The 19,505-nt window shown below is 49.9% G+C and overlaps 25 non-coding genes across 25 annotated transcripts; all 25 read left to right on the forward strand.

Annotated features, from left to right (window-relative positions):
- The first annotated feature begins 542 nt into the window (after nucleotides 1-542).
- On the forward strand, nucleotides 543-706 carry LOC134997835 (U1 spliceosomal RNA). The gene has a single exon (XR_010200211.1). It is a non-coding gene; the product is annotated as a U1 spliceosomal RNA (small nuclear RNA).
- Nucleotides 707-858: 152 nt separating this feature from the next.
- On the forward strand, nucleotides 859-1,020 carry LOC134998011 (U1 spliceosomal RNA). Its single transcript, XR_010200378.1, has one exon. It is a non-coding gene; the product is annotated as a U1 spliceosomal RNA (small nuclear RNA).
- Nucleotides 1,021-1,694: 674 nt separating this feature from the next.
- On the forward strand, nucleotides 1,695-1,856 carry LOC134997851 (U1 spliceosomal RNA). The gene has a single exon (XR_010200227.1). It is a non-coding gene; the product is annotated as a U1 spliceosomal RNA (small nuclear RNA).
- A 152-nt stretch (nucleotides 1,857-2,008) lies between these two features.
- On the forward strand, nucleotides 2,009-2,171 carry LOC134997959 (U1 spliceosomal RNA). The gene has a single exon (XR_010200329.1). It is a non-coding gene; the product is annotated as a U1 spliceosomal RNA (small nuclear RNA).
- Nucleotides 2,172-2,843: 672 nt separating this feature from the next.
- Nucleotides 2,844-3,007, forward strand: LOC134998036 (U1 spliceosomal RNA). The gene has a single exon (XR_010200401.1). It is a non-coding gene; the product is annotated as a U1 spliceosomal RNA (small nuclear RNA).
- A 152-nt stretch (nucleotides 3,008-3,159) lies between these two features.
- Nucleotides 3,160-3,322, forward strand: LOC134997976 (U1 spliceosomal RNA). Its single transcript, XR_010200343.1, has one exon. It is a non-coding gene; the product is annotated as a U1 spliceosomal RNA (small nuclear RNA).
- Nucleotides 3,323-3,996: 674 nt separating this feature from the next.
- On the forward strand, nucleotides 3,997-4,158 carry LOC134997852 (U1 spliceosomal RNA). The gene has a single exon (XR_010200228.1). It is a non-coding gene; the product is annotated as a U1 spliceosomal RNA (small nuclear RNA).
- A 152-nt stretch (nucleotides 4,159-4,310) lies between these two features.
- LOC134997954 (U1 spliceosomal RNA) lies at nucleotides 4,311-4,473 on the forward strand. The gene has a single exon (XR_010200324.1). It is a non-coding gene; the product is annotated as a U1 spliceosomal RNA (small nuclear RNA).
- A 674-nt stretch (nucleotides 4,474-5,147) lies between these two features.
- LOC134998037 (U1 spliceosomal RNA) lies at nucleotides 5,148-5,311 on the forward strand. Its single transcript, XR_010200402.1, has one exon. It is a non-coding gene; the product is annotated as a U1 spliceosomal RNA (small nuclear RNA).
- A 152-nt stretch (nucleotides 5,312-5,463) lies between these two features.
- On the forward strand, nucleotides 5,464-5,626 carry LOC134997977 (U1 spliceosomal RNA). The gene has a single exon (XR_010200344.1). It is a non-coding gene; the product is annotated as a U1 spliceosomal RNA (small nuclear RNA).
- A 674-nt stretch (nucleotides 5,627-6,300) lies between these two features.
- LOC134997892 (U1 spliceosomal RNA) lies at nucleotides 6,301-6,461 on the forward strand. Its single transcript, XR_010200264.1, has one exon. It is a non-coding gene; the product is annotated as a U1 spliceosomal RNA (small nuclear RNA).
- A 152-nt stretch (nucleotides 6,462-6,613) lies between these two features.
- On the forward strand, nucleotides 6,614-6,776 carry LOC134997960 (U1 spliceosomal RNA). Its single transcript, XR_010200330.1, has one exon. It is a non-coding gene; the product is annotated as a U1 spliceosomal RNA (small nuclear RNA).
- Nucleotides 6,777-7,450: 674 nt separating this feature from the next.
- LOC134997860 (U1 spliceosomal RNA) lies at nucleotides 7,451-7,612 on the forward strand. The gene has a single exon (XR_010200235.1). It is a non-coding gene; the product is annotated as a U1 spliceosomal RNA (small nuclear RNA).
- A 152-nt stretch (nucleotides 7,613-7,764) lies between these two features.
- LOC134997961 (U1 spliceosomal RNA) lies at nucleotides 7,765-7,927 on the forward strand. Its single transcript, XR_010200331.1, has one exon. It is a non-coding gene; the product is annotated as a U1 spliceosomal RNA (small nuclear RNA).
- Nucleotides 7,928-8,601: 674 nt separating this feature from the next.
- On the forward strand, nucleotides 8,602-8,763 carry LOC134997861 (U1 spliceosomal RNA). Its single transcript, XR_010200236.1, has one exon. It is a non-coding gene; the product is annotated as a U1 spliceosomal RNA (small nuclear RNA).
- Nucleotides 8,764-8,915: 152 nt separating this feature from the next.
- LOC134997978 (U1 spliceosomal RNA) lies at nucleotides 8,916-9,078 on the forward strand. The gene has a single exon (XR_010200345.1). It is a non-coding gene; the product is annotated as a U1 spliceosomal RNA (small nuclear RNA).
- Nucleotides 9,079-9,207: 129 nt separating this feature from the next.
- LOC134998004 (U1 spliceosomal RNA) lies at nucleotides 9,208-9,370 on the forward strand. The gene has a single exon (XR_010200372.1). It is a non-coding gene; the product is annotated as a U1 spliceosomal RNA (small nuclear RNA).
- Nucleotides 9,371-10,040: 670 nt separating this feature from the next.
- On the forward strand, nucleotides 10,041-10,204 carry LOC134998038 (U1 spliceosomal RNA). Its single transcript, XR_010200403.1, has one exon. It is a non-coding gene; the product is annotated as a U1 spliceosomal RNA (small nuclear RNA).
- A 152-nt stretch (nucleotides 10,205-10,356) lies between these two features.
- On the forward strand, nucleotides 10,357-10,519 carry LOC134997967 (U1 spliceosomal RNA). Its single transcript, XR_010200337.1, has one exon. It is a non-coding gene; the product is annotated as a U1 spliceosomal RNA (small nuclear RNA).
- A 604-nt stretch (nucleotides 10,520-11,123) lies between these two features.
- Nucleotides 11,124-11,287, forward strand: LOC134997784 (U1 spliceosomal RNA). Its single transcript, XR_010200161.1, has one exon. It is a non-coding gene; the product is annotated as a U1 spliceosomal RNA (small nuclear RNA).
- A 152-nt stretch (nucleotides 11,288-11,439) lies between these two features.
- Nucleotides 11,440-11,602, forward strand: LOC134998006 (U1 spliceosomal RNA). The gene has a single exon (XR_010200374.1). It is a non-coding gene; the product is annotated as a U1 spliceosomal RNA (small nuclear RNA).
- A 670-nt stretch (nucleotides 11,603-12,272) lies between these two features.
- Nucleotides 12,273-12,436, forward strand: LOC134997814 (U1 spliceosomal RNA). The gene has a single exon (XR_010200190.1). It is a non-coding gene; the product is annotated as a U1 spliceosomal RNA (small nuclear RNA).
- A 152-nt stretch (nucleotides 12,437-12,588) lies between these two features.
- LOC134997968 (U1 spliceosomal RNA) lies at nucleotides 12,589-12,751 on the forward strand. The gene has a single exon (XR_010200338.1). It is a non-coding gene; the product is annotated as a U1 spliceosomal RNA (small nuclear RNA).
- Nucleotides 12,752-13,355: 604 nt separating this feature from the next.
- On the forward strand, nucleotides 13,356-13,519 carry LOC134997791 (U1 spliceosomal RNA). Its single transcript, XR_010200168.1, has one exon. It is a non-coding gene; the product is annotated as a U1 spliceosomal RNA (small nuclear RNA).
- A 152-nt stretch (nucleotides 13,520-13,671) lies between these two features.
- Nucleotides 13,672-13,834, forward strand: LOC134998021 (U1 spliceosomal RNA). The gene has a single exon (XR_010200386.1). It is a non-coding gene; the product is annotated as a U1 spliceosomal RNA (small nuclear RNA).
- Nucleotides 13,835-19,505: the final 5,671 nt, after the last annotated feature.

Below are 19,505 nucleotides of genomic sequence, written 5' to 3' on the forward strand. Positions count from 1 at the left end.
CGCACAATGCGAACTACAGGTAGTGCTGCAGGGCCCACACCCTTTTACTTGCCTTACAGAGCAGCTCTGGAGCTGTTACAGTGCCCAGTTGCTGCAAGAAATCAGCTTGAATGCTTAAGGGGCTGGGGCATAGCCAACATGAGCCCCACACCGAAGGAGGGTGGATGTGTTTAATGCGAACTAGTGGTCATCCAAGCGCCGCAAAAGGCCGCCATGCCCTGCACGCCCCTTTTCTCTTTTCATATGCAGACGAGGGTTGAAGCCAACTTTTACCCACTGCTTGGATGACATCACCATATGCAAATCCATCTGCTGCAGGCCTTCCCCCAGGAATGCTTGCACTAGTTGTTGCTTTTGGTTTGTTGTTTGGGGGTGCTTGAGTATTAGGCAGCCTTCTGCCCTCCCATGTTCATCTGAAAATATGTGTTCTCCCTGCAGTTGTTGTCCCCAGATGAGAGTTCCCTTGTGCTGCCTCAGTTGAATCTCCTTTACTTGACAGAGTTGTGCCTGAGCAGCGGCCCTCCCCAGCCCTATCCCAAATCATACTTATTTTGCATAGGAGATACCATGGTCATGAAGATTGTTCTCCCAGGATGAGGTTCATTCATTGCATTCTGGGTATGCTGACCCCTGTGATTTCCCCAAATGTGGGAAACTCGACTGCATTATTTGTGGTAGTGGGGGACTGTGTTTGTGTTTTCCTCTGGTCAGCTCTGATAAAAGTCAGATTTCTTTGTCTCATTTCTTCCTCTAGCCTTATTCTTCTTTCGAGAGTTCCCTTGTGCTGCCTCAGTTGGATCTCCTTCACTTGACAGGGGAGTGCTTGAGCAGCGACCCTCCCCAGCTCTAGCCCAACTCCTACTTACCTTCCAGGTGAGATACTATGATCATGAAGGTGCTTCTCCCAGGGCAAGGCTCACCCATTGCACTCTGGGTGTGCTGCCCCTGTGATTTCCCAAATGTGGGAAACTTGACTGCATAATTTGTATTTCCACTGGTCGGCTTTCATATAATTCAGATCTCTTTGTCTCAGGTCTCTCTCCAGCCTAGTTTGCTGTCTGTTTCCACTTCTTTTTTTTTGAGCCACTCCCTTCTATACCCTTGTGCACTATCCTGACTTCTCCTCCTGTCTGCTTACTTTGTGCCTTCCAATGCACAATGCAAACTACAGGCAGTGCTGCAGGTCCCACACCCTTTTACTTGCCTTACAGAGCAGCTCTGGAGCTGTTACAGTGCCAAGCTGCTGCAAGAAATCAGCTTGAATGCTTCAGGGGCTGGGGCATTGCCAACATGAGCCCCACACCGAAGGAGGGTGGGGGTGTTTAATGCGAACTAAGGGTCATCCAAGCGCCGCAAAAGACCGCCATGCCCTGCATACCCCTATTCTCTTTTCATATGCAGATGAGGGTTCCAGCCAACTTTGGCCCACTGCTTGGATGACATCACTGTATGCAAATCCGTCTTCTGCAGACCTTCCCCCAGGAATGCTTGTACTAGTTGTTGCATTTGGTTTGTTGTTTGGGGGTGCTTCAGTATTAGGCAGCCTTCTGCCCTCCCATGTTCATTTGAAAATATGTGTTCTCCCTGCAGTTGTTGTCCCCAGATGAGAGTTCCCTTGTGCTGCCTCAGTTGAATCTCCTTTACTTGACAGAGATATGCCTGAGCAGCGGCCCTCCCCAGCCCTATCCCAAATCATACTTATTTTGCATAGGAGATACCATGGTCATGAAGATTGTTCTCCCAGGGTGAGGTTCATTCATTGCATTCTGGGTATGCTGACCCCTGTGATTTCCCCAAATGTGGGAAACTCGACTGCATTATTTGTGGTAGTGGGGGACTGTTTGTGCTTTCCTCTGGTCAGCTCTGGTAACAGTCAGATTTCTTTGTCTCAGATCCTCCTCTAGCCTTGTTCTTCTTTCGAGAGTTCCCTTGTGCTGCCTCAGTTGGATTTCCTTCACTTGACAGGGGGGTGCCCGAGCAGCGACCCTCCCCAGCTCTAGCGCAACTCCTACTTACCTGCCAGGTGAGATACTATGATCAGGAAGGTGCTTCTCCCAGGGCAAGGCTCACCCATTGCACTCTGGGTGTGCTGCTCCTGTGATTTCCCCAAATGTGGGACACTTGACTGCATAATTTGTGTTTCCCCTGGTCGGCTTTCATTTAATTCAGATCTCTTTGTCTCAGGTCTCTCTCCAGCCTAGTTTGCTGTCTGTTTCCACTTCTTTTTTTTTGAGCCCCTCCCTTCTATACCCTTGTGCACTATCCTGACTTCTCCTCATGTCTGTTTACTTTGTGCCTTCCAACGGACAATGCGAACTACAGGTAGTGCTGCAGGGCCCACACCCTTTTACTTGCCTTACAGAGCAGCTCTGGAGCTGTTACAGTGCCAAGCTGCTGCAAGAAATCAGCTTGAATGCTTCAAGGGCTGGGGCATTGCCAACATGAGCCCCACACCGAAGGAGGGTGGAGGTGTTTAATGCGAACTAGGGGTCATCCAAGCCGCAAAAGGCCGCCATGCCCTGCATACCCCTTTTCTCTTTTCAGATGCAGACGAGGGTTGAAGCCAACTTTGACCCACTGCTTGGATGACATCACCATATGCAAATCCATCTGCTGCAGGCCTTCCCCCAGGAATGCTTGCACTAGTTGTTGCATTTGGTTTGTTGTTTGGGGGTGCTTCAGTATTAGGCAGCCTTCTGCCCTCCCATGTTCATCTGAAAATATGTGTTCTCCCTGCAGTTGTTGTCCCCAGATGAGAGTTCCCTTGTGCTGCCTCAGTTGAATCTCCTTTACTTGACAGAGATGTGCCTGAGCAGCGGCCCTCCCCAGCCCTATCCCAAATCATACTTATTTTGCATAGGAGATACCATGGTCATGAAGATTGTTCTCCCAGGGTGAGGTTCATTCATTGCATTCTGGGTATGCTGACCCCTGTGATTTCCCCAAATGTGGGAAACTCGACTGCATTATTTGTGGTAGTGGGGGACTGTGTTTGTGCTTTCCTCTGGTCACCTCTGGTAAAAGTCAGATTTCTTTGTCTCAGATCTTATTCTAGCCTTGTTCCTCTTTTGAGAGTTCCCTTGTGCTGCCTCAGTTGGATCTCCTTCACTTGACAGGGTGGTGCTTGAGCAGCGACCATCCCCAGCTCTAGCCCAACTCCTACTTACCTGCCAGGTAAGATACTATGATCATGAAGGTGCTTCTCCCAGGGCAAGGCTCACCCATTGCACTCTGGGTGTGCTGCCCCTGTGATTTCCCCAAATGTGGGAAACTTGACTGCATAATTTGTGTTTCCACTGGTCGGCTTTCATATAATTCAGATCTCTTTGTCTCAGGTCTTTCTCCAGCCTAGTTTGCTGTCTGTTTCCACTTCTTTTTTTTTGAGCCACTCCCTTCTATACCCTTGTGCACTATCCTGACTTCTCCTCCTGTCTGCTTACTTTGTGCCTTCCAATGCACAATGCAAACTACAGGCAGTGCTGCAGGGCCCACACCCTTTTACTTGCCTTACAGAGCAGCTCTGGAGCTGTTACAGTGCCAAGCTGCTGCAAGAAATCAGCTTGAATGCTTCAGGGGCTGGGGCATTGCCAACATGAGCCCCACACCGAAGGAGGGTGGGGGTGTTTAATGCGAACTAAGGGTCATCCAAGCGCCGCAAAAGGCCGCCATGCCCTGCATACCCCTATTCTCTTTTCATATGCAGATGAGGGTTCCAGCCAACTTTGGCCCACTGCTTGGATGACATCACTGTATGCAAATCCGTCTTCTGCAGACCTTCCCCCAGGAATGCTTGTACTAGTTGTTGCATTTGGTTTGTTGTTTGGGGGTGCTTCAGTATTAGGCAGCCTTCTGCCCTCCCATGTTCATTTGAAAATATGTGTTCTCCCTGCAGTTGTTGTCCCCAGATGAGAGTTTCCTTGTGCTGCCTCAGTTGAATCTCCTTTACTTGACAGAGATATGCCTGAGCAGCGGCCCTCCCCAGCCCTATCCCAAATCATACTTATTTTGCATAGGAGATACCATGGTCATGAAGATTGTTCTCCCAGGGTGAGGTTCATTCATTGCATTCTGGGTATGCTGACCCCTGTGATTTCCCCAAATGTGGGAAACTCGACTGCATTATTTGTGGTAGTGGGGGACTGTTTGTGCTTTCCTCTGGTCAGCTCTGGTAACAGTCAGATTTCTTTGTCTCAGATCCTCCTCTAGCCTTGTTCTTCTTTCGAGAGTTCCCTTGTGCTGCCTCAGTTGGATCTCCTTCACTTGACATGGGGGTGCCCGAGCAGCGACCCTCCCCAGCTCTAGCGCAACTCCTACTTACCTGCCAGGTGAGATACTATGATCAGGAAGGTGCTTCTCCCAGGGCAAGGCTCACCCATTGCACTCTGGGTGTGCTGCTCCTGTGATTTCCCCAAATGTGGGACACTTGACTGCATAATTTGTGTTTCCACTGGTCGGCTTTCATTTAATTCAGATCTCTTTGTCTCAGGTCTCTCTCCAGCCTAGTTTGCTGTCTGTTTCCACTTCTTTTTTTTTGAGCCCCTCCCTTCTATACCCTTGTGCACTATCCTGACTTCTCCTCCTGTCTGCTTACTTTGTGCCTTCCAACGGACAATGCGAACTACAGGTAGTGCTGCAGGGCCCACACCCTTTTACTTGCCTTACAGAGCAGCTCTGGAGCTGTTACAGTGCCAAGCTGCTGCAAGAAATCAGCTTGAATGCTTCAAGGGCTGGGGCATTGCCAACATGAGCCCCACACCGAAGGAGGGTGGAGGTGTTTAATGCGAACTAGGGGTCATCCAAGCGCCGCAAAAGGCCGCTATGCCCTGCACGCCCCTTTTCTCTTTTCATATGCAGACGAGGGTTGAAGCCAACTTTGACCCACTGCTTGGATGACATCACCATATGCAAATCCATCTGCTGCAGGCCTTCCCCCAGGAATGCTTGCACTAGTTCTTGCATTTGGTTTGTTGTTTGGGGGTGCTTCAGTATTAGGCAGCCTTCTGCCCTCCCATGTTCATCTGAAAATATGTGTTCTCCCTGCAGTTGTTGTCCCCAGATGAGAGTTCCCTTGTGCTGCCTCAGTTGAATCTCCTTTACTTGACAGAGATGTGCCTGAGCAGCGGCCCTCCCCAGCCCTATCCCAAATCATACTTATTTTGCATAGGAGATACCATGGTCATGAAGATTGTTCTCCCAGGGTGAGGTTCATTCATTGCATTCTGGGTATGCTGACCCCTGTGATTTCCCCAAATGTGGGAAACTCGACTGCATTATTTGTGGTAGTGGGGGACTGTGTTTGTGCTTTCCTCTGGTCACCTCTGGTAAAAGTCAGATTTCTTTGTCTCAGATCTTCCTCTAGCCTTGTTCCTCTTTCGAGAGTTCCCTTGTGCTGCCTCAGTTGGATCTCCTTCACTTGACAGGGGGGTGCTTGAGCAGCGACCCTCCCCAGCTCTAGCCCAACTCCTACTTACCTGCCAGGTAAGATACTATGATCATGAAGGTGCTTCTCCCAGGGCAAGGCTCACCCATTGCACTCTGGGTGTGCTGCCCCTGTGATTTCCCCAAATGTGGGAAACTTGACTGCATAATTTGTGTTTCCACTGGTCGGCTTTCATATAATTCAGATCTCTTTGTCTCAGGTCTTTCTCCAGCCTAGTTTGCTGTCTGTTTCCACTTCTTTTTTTTATGAGCCCCTCCCTTCTATACCCTTGTGCACTATCCTGACTTCTCCTCCTGTCTGCTTACTTTGTGCCTTCCAATGCACAATGCAAACTACAGGTAGTGCTGCAGGGCCCACACCCTTTTACTTGCCTAACAGAGCAGCTCTGGAGCTGTTACAGTGCCAAGCTGCTGCAAGAAATCAGCTTGAATGCTTCAGGGGCTGGGGCATTGCCAACATGAGCCCCACACCGAAGGAGGGTGGGGGTGTTTAATGCGAACGAAGGGTCATCCAAGCGCCGCAAAAGGCCGCCATGCCCTGCATATCCCTAATCTCTTTTCATATGCAGATGAGGGTTCCAGCCAACTTTGGCCCACTGCTTGGATGACATCACTGTATGCAAATCCGTCTTCTGCAGACCTTCCCCCAGAAATGCTTGTACTAGTTGTTGCATTTGGTTTGTTGTTTGGGGTGCTTCAGTATTAGGCAGCCTTCTGCCCTCCCATGTTCATTTGAAAATATGTGTTCTCCCTGCAGTTGTTGTCCCCAGATGAGAGTTCCCTTGTGCAGCCTTAGTTGAATCTCCTTTACTTGACAGAGATATGCCTGAGCAGCGGCCCTCCCCAGCCCTATCCCAAATCATACTTATTTTGCATAGGAGATACCATGGTCATGAAGATTGTTCTCCAGGGTGAGGTTCATTCATTGCATTCTGGGTATGCTGACCCCTGTGATTTCCCCAAATGTGGGAAACTCGACTGCATTATTTGTGGTAGTGGGGGACTGTTTGTGCTTTCCTTTGGTCAGCTCTGGTAACAGTCAGATTTCTTTGTCTCAGATCCTCCTCTAGCCTTGTTCTTCTTTCGAGAGTTCCCTTGTGCTTCCTCAGTTGGATCTCCTTCACTTGACAGGGGGGTGCCCGAGCAGCGACCCTCCCCAGCTCTAGCGCAACTCCTACTTACCTGCCAGGTGAGATACTATGATCAGGAAGGTGCTTCTCCCAGGGCAAGGCTCACCCATTGCACTCTGGGTGTGCTGCTCCTGTGATTTCCCCAAATGTGGGACACTTGACTGCATAATTTGTGTTTCCCCTGGTCGGCTTTCATTTAATTCAGATCTCTTTGTCTCAGGTCTCTCTCCAGCCTAGTTTGCTGTCTGTTTCCACTTCTTTTTTTTTGAGCCCCTCCCTTCTATACCCTTGTGTACTATCCTGACTTCTCCTCCTGTCTGCTTACTTTGTGCCTTCCAACGGACAATGCGAACTACAGGTAGTGCTGCAGGGCCCACACCCTTTTACTTGCCTTACAGAGCAGCTCTGGAGCTGTTACAGTGCCAAGCTGCTGCAAGAAATCAGCTTGAATGCTTCAAGGGCTGGGGCATTGCCAACATGAGCCCCACACCGAAGGAGGGTGGAGGTGTTTAATGCGAACTAGGGGTCATCCAAGCGCCGCAAAAGGCCGCTATGCCCTGCACGCCCCTTTTCTCTTTTCATATGCAGACGAGGGTTGAAGCCAACTTTGACCCACTGCTTGGATGACATCACCATATGCAAATCCATCTGCTGCAGGCCTTCCCCCAGGAATGCTTGCACTAGTTGTTGCATTTGGTTTGTTGTTTGGGGGTGCTTCAGTATTAGGCAGCCTTCTGCCCTCCCATGTTCATCTGAAAATATGTGTTCTCCCTGCAGTTGTTGTCCCCAGATGAGAGTTCCCTTGTGCTGCCTCAGTTGAATCTCCTTTACTTGACAGAGATGTGCCTGAGCAGCGGCCCTCCCCAGCCCTATCCCAAATCATACTTATTTTGCATAGGAGATACCATGGTCATGAAGATTGTTCTCCCAGGGTGAGGTTCATTCATTGCATTCTGGGTATACTGACCCCTGTGATTTCCCCAAATGTGGGAAACTCGACTGCATTATTTGTGGTAGTGGGGGACTGTTTGTGCTTTCCTTTGGTCAGCTCTGGTAACAGTCAGATTTCTTTGTCTCAGATCCTCCTCTAGCCTTGTTCTTCTTTCGAGAGTTCCCTTGTGCTTCCTCAGTTGGATCTCCTTCACTTGACAGGGGGGTGCCCGAGCAGCGACCCTCCCCAGCTCTAGCGCAACTCCTACTTACCTGCCAGGTGAGATACTATGATCAGGAAGGTGCTTCTCCCAGGGCAAGGCTCACCCATTGCACTCTGGGTGTGCTGCTCCTGTGATTTCCCCAAATGTGGGACACTTGACTGCATAATTTGTGTTTCCCCTGGTCGGCTTTCATTTAATTCAGATCTCTTTGTCTCAGGTCTCTCTCCAGCCTAGTTTGCTGTCTGTTTCCACTTCTTTTTTTTTGAGCCCCTCCCTTCTATACCCTTGTGTACTATCCTGACTTCTCCTCCTGTCTGCTTACTTTGTGCCTTCCAACGGACAATGCGAACTACAGGTAGTGCTGCAGGGCCCACACCCTTTTACTTGCCTTACAGAGCAGCTCTGGAGCTGTTACAGTGCCAAGCTGCTGCAAGAAATCAGCTTGAATGCTTCAAGGGCTGGGGCATTGCCAACATGAGCCCCACACCGAAGGAGGGTGGAGGTGTTTAATGCGAACTAGGGGTCATCCAAGCGCCGCAAAAGGCCGCTATGCCCTGCACGCCCCTTTTCTCTTTTCATATGCAGACGAGGGTTGAAGCCAACTTTGACCCACTGCTTGGATGACATCACCATATGCAAATCCATCTGCTGCAGGCCTTCCCCCAGGAATGCTTGCACTAGTTGTTGCATTTGGTTTGTTGTTTGGGGGTGCTTCAGTATTAGGCAGCCTTCTGCCCTCCCATGTTCATCTGAAAATATGTGTTCTCCCTGCAGTTGTTGTCCCCAGATGAGAGTTCCCTTGTGCTGCCTCAGTTGAATCTCCTTTACTTGACAGAGATGTGCCTGAGCAGCGGCCCTCCCCAGCCCTATCCCAAATCATACTTATTTTGCATAGGAGATACCATGGTCATGAAGATTGTTCTCCCAGGGTGAGGTTCATTCATTGCATTCTGGGTATACTGACCCCTGTGATTTCCCCAAATGTGGGAAACTCGACTGCATTATTTGTGGTAGTGGGGGACTGTTTGTGCTTTCCTTTGGTCAGCTCTGGTAACAGTCAGATTTCTTTGTCTCAGATCTTCCTCTAGCCTTGTTCCTCTTTCGAGAGTTTCCTTGTGCTGCCTCAGTTGGATCTCCTTCACTTGACAGGGGGGTGCTTGAGCAGCGACCCTCCCCAGCTCTAGCCCAACTCCTACTTACCTGCCAGGTAAGATACTATGATCATGAAGGTGCTTCTCCCAGGGCAAGGCTCACCCATTGCACTCTGGGTGTGCTGCCCCTGTGATTTCCCCAAATGTGGGAAACTTGACTGCATAATTTGTGTTTCCACTGGTCGGCTTTCATATAATTCAGATCTCTTTGTCTCAGATCTTCCTCTAGCCTTGTTCCTCTTTCGAGAGTTTCCTTGTGCTGCCTCAGTTGGATCTCCTTCACTTGACAGGGGGTTGCCCGAGCAGCGACCCTCCCCAGCTCTAGCCCATCTCCTACTTACCTGCCAAGTGAGATACTAAGATCAGGAAGGTGCTTCTCCCAGGGCAAGGCTCACCCATTGCACTCTGGGTGTGCTGCTCCTGCGATTTCCCCAAATGTGGGACACTTGACTGCATAATTTGTGTTTCCTCTGGTCGGCTCTCGTATAATTCAGATCTCTTTTTCTCAGGTCTCTCTCCAGCCTAGTTTGCTGTTTGTTTCCACTTCTCTTTTCTTGAGCCGCTCCCTTCTATGCCCTTGCGCACTATCCTGACCTCTCCCGTCTGCTTACTTTGTGCCTTCCAACGCACAATGCAAACTACAGGTAGTGCTGCAGGGCCCACACCCTTTTACATGCTTTACAGAGCAGCTCTGGAGCTGTTACAGTGCCCAGCTGCTGCAAGAAATCAGCTTGAATGCTTCAGGGGCTGGGGCATAGCCAACATGAGCCCCACACTGAAGGAGGGTGGAGATGTTTAATGCGAATTAGGGGTCATCCAAGCGCCACAAAAGGCCGCCATGCCCTGCCATCCCTTTTTTCTTTTCATATGCAGACGAGGGTTGAAGCCAACTTTGACCCACTGCTTGGATGACATCACCATATGCAAATCCGTCTGCTGTAGGCCTTCCCCAAGGAATGCTTGCACTAGTTGTTGCATTTGGTTTGTTGTTTGGGGGTGCTTCAGTATTAGGCAGCCTTCTGCCCTCCCATGTTCATCTGAAAATATGTATTCTCCCTGCAGTTGTTGTCCCCAGATGAGAGTTCCCTTGTGCTGCCTCAGTTGAATCTCCTTTACTTGACAGAGATGTGCCTGAGCAGCGGCCCTCCCCAGCCCTATCCCAAATCATACTTATTTTGCATAGGAGATACCATGGTCATGAAGATTGTTCTCCCAGGGTGAGGTTCATTCATTGCATTCTGGGTATGCTGACCCCTGTGATTTCCCCAAATGTGGGAAACTCGACTGCATTATTTGTGGTAGTGGGGGACTGTGTTTGTGCTTTCCTCTGGTCAGCTCTGGTAAAAGTCAGATTTCTTTGTCTCAGATTATCCTCTAGCCTTGTTCCTCTTTCGAGAGTTCCCTTGTGCTACCTCAGTTGGATCTCCTTCACTTGACAGGGGGGTGCCCGAGCAGCGACCCTCCCCAGCTCTAGCCCAACTCCTACTTACCTGCCAGGTGAGATACTATGATCATGTAGGTGCTTCTCCCAGGGCAAGGCTCACCCATTGCACTCTGGGTGTGCTGCCCCTGTGATTTCCCCAAATATGGGAAACTTGACTGCATAATTTGTGTTTCCCCTGGTCGGCTCTCGTATAATTCAGATCTCTTTGTCTCAGGTCTCTCTCCAGCCTAGTTTGCTGTCTGTTTCCACTTCTCTTTTCTTGAGCCGCTCCCTTCTATGCCCTTGCGCACTATCCTGACTTCTCCAGTCTGCTTACTTTGTGCCTTCCAATGCACAATGCGAATTACAGGTAGTGCTGCAGGGCCCACACCCTTTTACTTGCCTAACAGAGCAGCTCTGGAGCTGTTACAGTGCCCAGCTGCTGCAAGAAATCAGCTTGAATGCTTAAGGGGCCATCCAAGTGCCGCAAAAGGCCGCCATGCCCTGCATACCCCTTTTCTCTTTCCATATGCAGATGAGGGTTCCAGCCAACTTTGGCCCACTGCTTGGATGACATCACTATGCAAATCCGTCTTCTGTAGACCTTCCCCCAGGAATGCTTGTACTAGTTGTTGCATTTGGTTTGTTGTTTGGGGGTGCTTCAGTATTAGGCAGCCTTCTGCCCTCCCATGTTCATTTGAATATATGTGTTGTCCCTGCAGTTGTTGTCCCCAGATGAGAGTTCCCTTGTGCTGCCTCAGTTGAATCTCCTTTACTTGACAGAGATATGCCTGAGCAGCGGCCCTCCCCAGCCCTATCCCAAATCATACTTATTTTGCATAGGAGATACCATGGTCATGAAGATTGTTCTCCCAGGGTGAGGTTCATTCATTGCATTCTGGGTATGCTGACCCCTGTGATTTCCCCAAATGTGGGAAACTCGACTGCATTATTTGTGGTAGTGGGGGACTGTGTTTGTGCTTTCCTCTGGTCACCTCTGGTAAAAGTCAGATTTCTTTGTCTCAGATCTTCCTCTAGCCTTGTTCCTCTTTCGAGAGTTTCCTTGTGCTGCCTCAGTTGGATCTTCTTCACTTGACAGGGGGTTGCCCGAGCAGCGACCCTCCCCAGCTCTAGCCCATCTCCTACTTACCTGCCAAGTGAGATACTAAGATCAGGAAGGTGCTTCTCCCAGGGCAAGGCTCACCCATTGCACTCTGGGTGTGCTTCTCCTGCGATTTCCCCAAATGTGGGACACTTGACTGCATAATTTGTGTTTCCTCTGGTCGGCTCTCGTATAATTCAGATCTCTTTTTCTCAGGTCTCTCTCCAGCCTAGTTTGCTGTTTGTTTCCACTTCTCTTTTCTTGAGCCGCTCCCTTCTATGCCCTTGCGCACTATCCTGACCTCTCCCGTCTGCTTACTTTGTGCCTTCCAACGCACAATGCAAACTACAGGTAGTGCTGCAGGGCCCACACCCTTTTACATGCTTTACAGAGCAGCTCTGGAGCTGTTACAGTGCCCAGCTGCTGCAAGAAATCAGCTTGAATGCTTCAGGGGCTGGGGCATAGCCAACATGAGCCCCACACTGAAGGAGGGTGGAGATGTTTAATGCGAATTAGGGGTCATCCAAGCGCTACAAAAGGCCGCCATGCCCTGCCATCCCTTTTTTCTTTTCATATGCAGACGAGGGTTGAAGCCAACTTTGACCCACTGCTTGGATGACATCACCATATGCAAATCCGTCTGCTGTAGGCCTTCCCCAGGGAATGCTTGCACTAGTTGTTGCATTTGGTTTGTTGTTTGGGGGTGCTTCAGTATTAGGCAGCCTTCTGCCCTCCCATGTTCATCTGAAAATATGTGTTCTCCCTGCAGTTGTTGTCCCCAGATGAGAGTTCCCTTGTGCTGCCTCAGTTGAATCTCCTTTACTTGACAGAGATGTGCCTGAGCAGCGGCCCTACCCAGCCCTATCCCAAATCATACTTATTTTGCATAGGAGATACCATGGTCATGAAGATTGTTCTCCCAGGGTGAGGTTCATTCATTGCATTCTGGGTATGCTGACCCCTGTGATTTCCCCAAATGTGGGAAACTCGACTGCATTATTTGAGGTAGTGGGGGACTGTGTTTGTGCTTTCCTCTGGTCAGCTCTGGTAAAAGTCAGATTTCTTTGTCTCAGATTATCCTCTAGCCTTGTTCCTCTTTCGAGAGTTCCCTTGTGCTACCTCAGTTGGATCTCCTTCACTTGACAGGGGGGTGCCCGAGCAGCGACCCTCCCCAGCTCTAGCCCAACTCCTACTTACCTGCCAGGTGAGATACTATGATCATGTAGGTGCTTCTCCCAGGGCAAGGCTCACCCATTGCACTCTGGGTGTGCTGCCCCTGTGATTTCCCCAAATATGGGAAACTTGACTGCATAATTTGTGTTTCCCCTGGTCGGCTCTCGTATAATTCAGATCTCTTTGTCTCAGGTCTCTCTCCAGCCTAGTTTGCTGTCTGTTTCCACTTCTCTTTTCTTGAGCCGCTCCCTTCTATGCCCTTGCGCACTATCCTGACTTCTCCAGTCTGCTTACTTTGTGCCTTCCAATGCACAATGCGAACTACAGGTAGTGCTGCAGGGCCCACACCCTTTTACTTGCCTAACAGAGCAGCTCTGGAGCTGTTACAGTGCCCAGCTGCTGCAAGAAATCAGCTTGAATGCTTAAGGGGCCATCCAAGTGCCGCAAAAGGCCGCCATGCCCTGCATACCCCTTTTCTCTTTTCATATGCAGATGAGGGTTCCAGCCAACTTTGGCCCACTGCTTGGATGACATCACTATGCAAATCCGTCTTCTGTAGACCTTCCCCCTGGAATGCTTGTACTAGTTGTTGCATTTGGTTTGTTGTTTGGGGGTGCTTCAGTATTAGGCAGCCTTCTGCCCTCCCATGTTCATTTGAATATATGTGTTCTCCCTGCAGTTGTTGTCCCCAGATGAGAGTTCCCTTGTGCTGCCTCAGTTGAATCTCCTTTACTTGACAGAGATATGCCTGAGCAGCGGCCCTCCCCAGCCCTATCCCAAATCATACTTATTTTGCATAGGAGATACCATGGTCATGAAGATTGTTCTCCCAGGGTGAGGTTCATTCATTGCATTCTGGGTATGCTGACCCCTGTGATTTCCCCAAATGTGGGAAACTCAACTGCATTATTAGTGGTAGTGGGGGACTGTGTTTGTGCTTTCCTCTGGTCAGCTCTGGTAAAAGTCAGATTTCTTTGTCTCAGATCTTCCTCTAGCCTTGTTCTTCTTTCGAGAGTTCCCTTGTGCTTCCTCAGTTGGATCTCCTTCACTTGACAGGGGGGTGCCCGAGCAGCGACCCTCCCCAGCTCTAGCCTAACTCCTACTTACCTGCCAGGTGAGATACTATGATCAGGAAGGTGCTTCTCCCAGGGCAAATCTCACCCATTGCACTCTTGGTGTGCTGCTCCTGCGATTTCCCCAAATGTGGGACACTTGACTGCATAATGTGTGTTTCCTCTGGTCGGCTCTCGTATAATTCAGATTTCTTTGTCTCAGGTCTCTCTCCAGCCTAGTTTGCTGTCTGTTTCCACTTCTCTTTTCTTGAGCCGCTCCCTTCTATGCCTTTGCGCACTATCCTGACTTCTCCCGTCTGCTTACTTTGTGCCTTCCAATGCACAATGCGAACTACAGGTAGTGCTGCAGGGCCCACACCCTTTTACTTGCCTTACAGAGCAGCTCTGGAGCTGTTACAGTGCCCAGCTGCTGCAAGAAATCAGCTTGAATGCTTCAGGGGCTGGGGCATAGCCAACATGAGCCCCACACCGAAGGAAAGTGCGAGGTGCGTCCTTTCTTGCCAGAGGTAGGGGCAGAGGAAAAAAGCTGCACAACACAGCTAGCTTCCAGGAACAGAAGTCCTCCCTGGCCTCTACAAAATCTACTGCATGACGCTGGGGCTCCACTGGCGGAGTCCGGCCCATGAGATGTCATGCAGCCGCTCTAACCACGCCTCCTGTTTCTCCGTTGCCGACCCAATATTGAAACCCTGCCCCCGCACCGCTCCATCTCCGACTTGGAAATGGAGTGTTGTTGACCCCCCCCCCCCCCCCCCCCTGCACCGATTGACAGGCAGAGGCGATCGAATTATCTGCGGGGTGCCGCAGAAAATGCAGGCGGATGCGTATGCTCTTAGCAATTTTTGCAGTTGGATTGCTTATTGCGATTGCAATCCAACCTGAATCAGGCCCTATTACCTATCACAATGCACTGCGGGTAGTACAAAATGGGGTTAATATAGGAGAAAAACCCCCAGAGCTGTGCTCCTTAACTGTCCCTGGTGGCTAGTGGAGCAGCTGCCCAGTAATCAGTGTCCACGCCAGTGCGCACAATGCCCGCCCCCTACAGCCACGCTGGATCACGGTATAGTGTGTGCACAGAAGCCCCTTACCACCCTTTCATCAGCGGCCTCGTGATCCCGGAGGGCGGTGTGTGTGTGACTGACCTTAGGAAGAAACCGGAGCCTCCGCTGCAGTGACCCAGCAACCGGGGCACGGGAGTATACTGCGCCGCTGGGAGTGATGGAGCTGCAGTAAATATGTCTATTAGACCTAGCCTGCTGCAGCCCTTGTAGATTCTTATTAAAAAAGTTCTTCTTTTCTTGTCAAAATTAATAGCTAAGAATAGGATGCCTGAGGCAGCCCCCTGTTAAGTGGCCTGCTACTGAAGGCACCAACTACAAACTGAGCTCCCTGTTCATGGAAGCGAGGTTATAGAGGAGGGGGCGCTGAGTATCTTGGGAACAGTCAAAAGCTTTGAGCTTGTTGGTGCCTCAGATCAAGGTCCTACTCTACACCCCAATGTGAATCCTTGTGGAGTCCAGTGTACCCCACAGAAGAAAAAAATGTGTCACAACCATTGGCAGCAACATTAGAATAGCTGCTGATGGGCACAATTGAGAAAGGAAGGGGGGAAAACATTTGAATCCAGAACATATATGTAATTCGAATATGTAATTTGTACCTTCCTACTTTAAAATGTAATGGATGAACCTCACCCTGTGAGAACTATCTTCATGATCAAGAGATCTCATATGCAAGATAAGTATGTGTTGGGATAGGGCTGTGGAGGGCGGCTGCTCGGGCACACCCCCGTCAAGTTAAGGAGATTCAACTGAGGAAGCACAAGGGAACTCTCATCTGGGGACAACAACTGCAGGGAGAACACATTTTCAGATGAATGTGGGAGGGCAGAAGGCTGCCTAATACTGAAGCACCCCCAAACAACAAACCAAATGCAACAACTAGTGCAAGCATTCCTGGGGGAAGGCCTGCAGCAGATGGATCCAGTAACAGCTCCAGAGTTGCTCTACAAGACAAGTAAAAGGGTGTGAGCCCTGCAGCACCACCTGTACTTTGCATACACACATATATAGGACAGCATCTCTTATATGCCCCAGGGTCAATAAAATAGTATCCTTATCTAGGGTATCCATCCCCTCAGATAAGGTATCCGTCCATGCTGCTACAGCACTACACACCCAGGCCGACGCAATTGCCGGTCTGAGTAAGGTACCCGAATGTGTATAAATTGACTTCAGGGTTATCTCCTGTTTGCGGTCAGCAGACTCTTTGAGGGTAGCCGTATCCTGGGACGGGAGGGCTACCTTCTTAGATAAGCGTGTTAATGCTTTGTCCACCCTAGGGGAGGATTCCCATCTTAACCTATCCATTGATGGGAAAGGATACGCCATAAGAATCCTTTTGGAAATCTGCAGTCTTTTATCTGGAGATTCCCAAGCTTTTTCACATAACTCGTTCAGCTCGTGTGAGGGGGGAAAGGTTACCTCAGGCTTCTTTCCCTTGTACTTATGTACCCTCTTGTCAGGGACAGGGGGTTCCTCTGTGATGTGCAAAACATCTTTTATTGCCATAATCCTATATCGAATGGATTTTGCCAATTTTGGCTGTAACTTTGCATCATCGTAATCGACACTGGAGTCAGAATCCGTGTCAGTATCTGTGTCAACAATCTGGGATAGTGGGCGCTTATGAGACCCTGACAGTCCCTGCGACATAGGATCAGGCATGGGTTGAGACCCTGACTGTCCCGAAGCTTCAGCCTTGTCTAATCTTTTGTGCAATGAGTTTACACTAGCATTTAAAACATTCCACATATCCATCCAATCAGCTGTCGGCGGAGACACCACATTAATTTGCTCCCGCTCCTCTCTAATATAGCCTTCTTCCTCAGACATGTCGACACACGTGTACCGACACACCACACACACAGGGAATGCTTTTTCTGAAGACAGTTTCCCCACAAGGCCCTTTGGAGAGACAGAGAGAGAGAGTATGCCAGCACACACCCCAGCGCTATATAACCCAGGAATAACACAGTAACTTAATGTTTGCCCAGTAGTGCTGCTGTATGTAATTTGCGCCGAATTATGTGCCCCCCCCCCCCCTCTTTTCAACCCTCTTGTCTACCGTGGTTTCAGCAGGGGAGAGTCTGGGGAGCTTCCTCAGCGGTGCTGTGGAGAAAAAATGGCGCTGGTGAGTGATGAGGGAGAAGCTCCGCCCCCTCAGCTGCGGGCTTCTGTCCCGCTTAAACTGTAAAATTGGCGGGGGCTCATATATATATACAGTGCCCAGCTGTATATGTGTTATATTTTTGGCAAAAAGAGGTTTATATTGCTGCCCAGGGCGCCCCCCCTGCGCCCTGCACCCTTACAGTGACCAGAGTATGTGAGGTGTATGGGAGCAATGGCGCACAGCTGCAGTGCTGTGCGTTACTTCAGTGAAGATCATGAAGTCTTCTTCCGCCGCTGAAGTCTTTCTTTTCTTCTCATACTCACCCGGCTTCTATCTTCCGGCTCTGCGAGGGGGACGGCGGCGCGGCTCTGGGACGGACGGCGAGGGTGAGATCCTGTGTACCAATCCCTCTGGAGCTAATGGTGTCCAGTAGCCTAAGAAGCAGGGCCTTGCAACTCAGAGAGTAGGGCTGCTTCTCTCCCCTCAGTCCCTCGATGCAGGGAGTCTGTTGCCAGCAGTGCTCCCTGAAAATTAAAAACCTAACAAAATACTTTCTGTCAGAAAGCTCAGGAGAGCTCCTGAAAAGCACCCAGTTTCCACTGGGCACAGTATCAAACTGAGGTATGGAGGAGGGGCATAGAGGGAGGAGCCACTGCACACCCAGAACTAAAGTCTTTCTTAAAGTGCCCATGTCTCCTGCGGAGCCCGTCTATCCCCATGGTCCTTACGGAGTCCCCAGCATCCTCTAGGACGTTAGAGAAAATAGGATTTTAATACCTACCGGTAAATCCTTTTCTCTTAGTCCGTAGAGGATGCTGGGCACCCGTCCCAGTGCGTACTGTGTCTGCAGTTATTAAATGGCCCTTAACTCCAGAACATTTATGTGGAGACAACTTTCCCGACTTGACCATCTTCCTTGGATGTTTTCACCCTGTGTGACTGCTTCCCAGCCTCGGAGGGTTGCATCCGTGGTCCCTAGGATCCCGTCCTGGATCCCGAACCATCTCCCCTCTAGGAGGTGAGAACTGTGCAGCCGCCAATGGAGTGATATTCTGGTCTTGGAAGACAGGATTATCCTCCGGTGCATGTGTAGGTGGGATCCGGACCACTTGTCCAACAGGTCCCACTGGAACACTCTAGCATGGAACCTGCCAAACTGAATGGCCTCGTAGGCCGCAACCATCTTCCCCAGCAACCGAATGCATTGATGGATTAACACTCTTGCTGGTTTCAGAATTTGTTTGACCAGACTCTGGATCTCCATAGCCTTTCCACTGGAAGAAAACCTCTTCTGTGTCCAGTATCACTCCCAAAAACAACAACCGTGTCATTGGGACCAACTGCGATTTTGGCAAGTTTAGGAGCCAACCATGTTGTTGAAGAACTGTCAGGGAGAGTGCAATGTTTTGCAACAACTGGTCCCTGGATCTCGCCTTTATCAAGAGATCATCCAAGTACGGGATAATTGTGACTCCTTGCTTGCGAAGGAGAACCATCATTTCCGCCATCACCCTGGTGAAAATCCTCGGAGCCGTGGACAGACCAAACGGCAATGTCTGAAATTGGTAATGACAATCCTGAATTGCAAACCTCAGGTAGCTTGATGCAGTGGCTAAACGGGAACATGTAAGTAGGTATCCTTATGTCTACCAAAACCATGAAATCTCCTTCCTCCGGACCGGAGATCCCTACCCTGAGAGATTCCATCTTGAAATTGAATTTCTTTAGGTAGAAATTGAGGGATTTCAGATTTAAGATTGGTCTGACTGAGCCGTCCGGCTTCGGGACCACGAAGAGGCTTGAATAAAAGCCTTCTCCCTGCTGACTAATGCCGATTTGAACAATCGGTGAGGGGGAACGTCTTGAAACCCCAGTTTGTACCCTTGGGACACTATTTGTAAAACCCACGAGTCCAGGTCCAAATTAATCCAGTACTGACTGAAGTGTTTTAGACGTGCCCCCACTGGTGTGGGCTCCTGCAAGAGAGCCCCAGCGTCATGCAGTGGATTTGGCAGAAGCAGAGGACGATCTCTGCTCCTGCGATCTTGAAGAGGCTATAGACCTCTTCCCTCTTCTCCTTCCTCTACCTGCAAAGAAATGGGAATCTTAACTTCTTGCATATCTATTGGGCCAAAATGACTGCGTTAGATAATGATGCGTCTTCATCCGTTGAGAGGGAACATAGGGCAAGAAGGTTGACTTACCTGCGGGAGCTGCCGAGATCAAAATAACTAGGCCGTCGCCAAACAAGGCTTCACCTTCATAGGGAAGAGACTCCCTTTCTTCTTGGAGTCAGCATCAGCATTCCCTTGGTGAATCCACAATGCCCTCCTATCCGAGACTGCCATGAAATTGGCCCGTGAACTCAAGAGTCCTATATCCCTTGCAGTCGTAAGTATGCTGCAGTGTCCTTGATATGATCCAACGTAAGGAGCATCCCATGTCTCCAGGATATCTATATCGGATGACAAGGTATTCGACCAATTCTTGAATACTACTACTCACCCATGCGCATGTAATGGCAGGTCTAAGTAATGTACCCGTGGTTACATAACTAGAAATAATGTAGCTTCCTGCATACGATCCGCTGGATTTGTGACAGGGCCCCGTGCAGAACAGGGGGTGACTCCCACTTTATTCTGTCCGCGGCAGGAAATAAATAAACAACCGGAAACCTTTTGGGGAT

The sequence above is a fragment of the Pseudophryne corroboree genome, unplaced genomic scaffold (genome assembly GCF_028390025.1).
Source record: "Pseudophryne corroboree isolate aPseCor3 unplaced genomic scaffold, aPseCor3.hap2 scaffold_147, whole genome shotgun sequence".
In the NCBI taxonomy this organism is placed as follows: Eukaryota; Metazoa; Chordata; class Amphibia; order Anura; family Myobatrachidae; genus Pseudophryne; species Pseudophryne corroboree.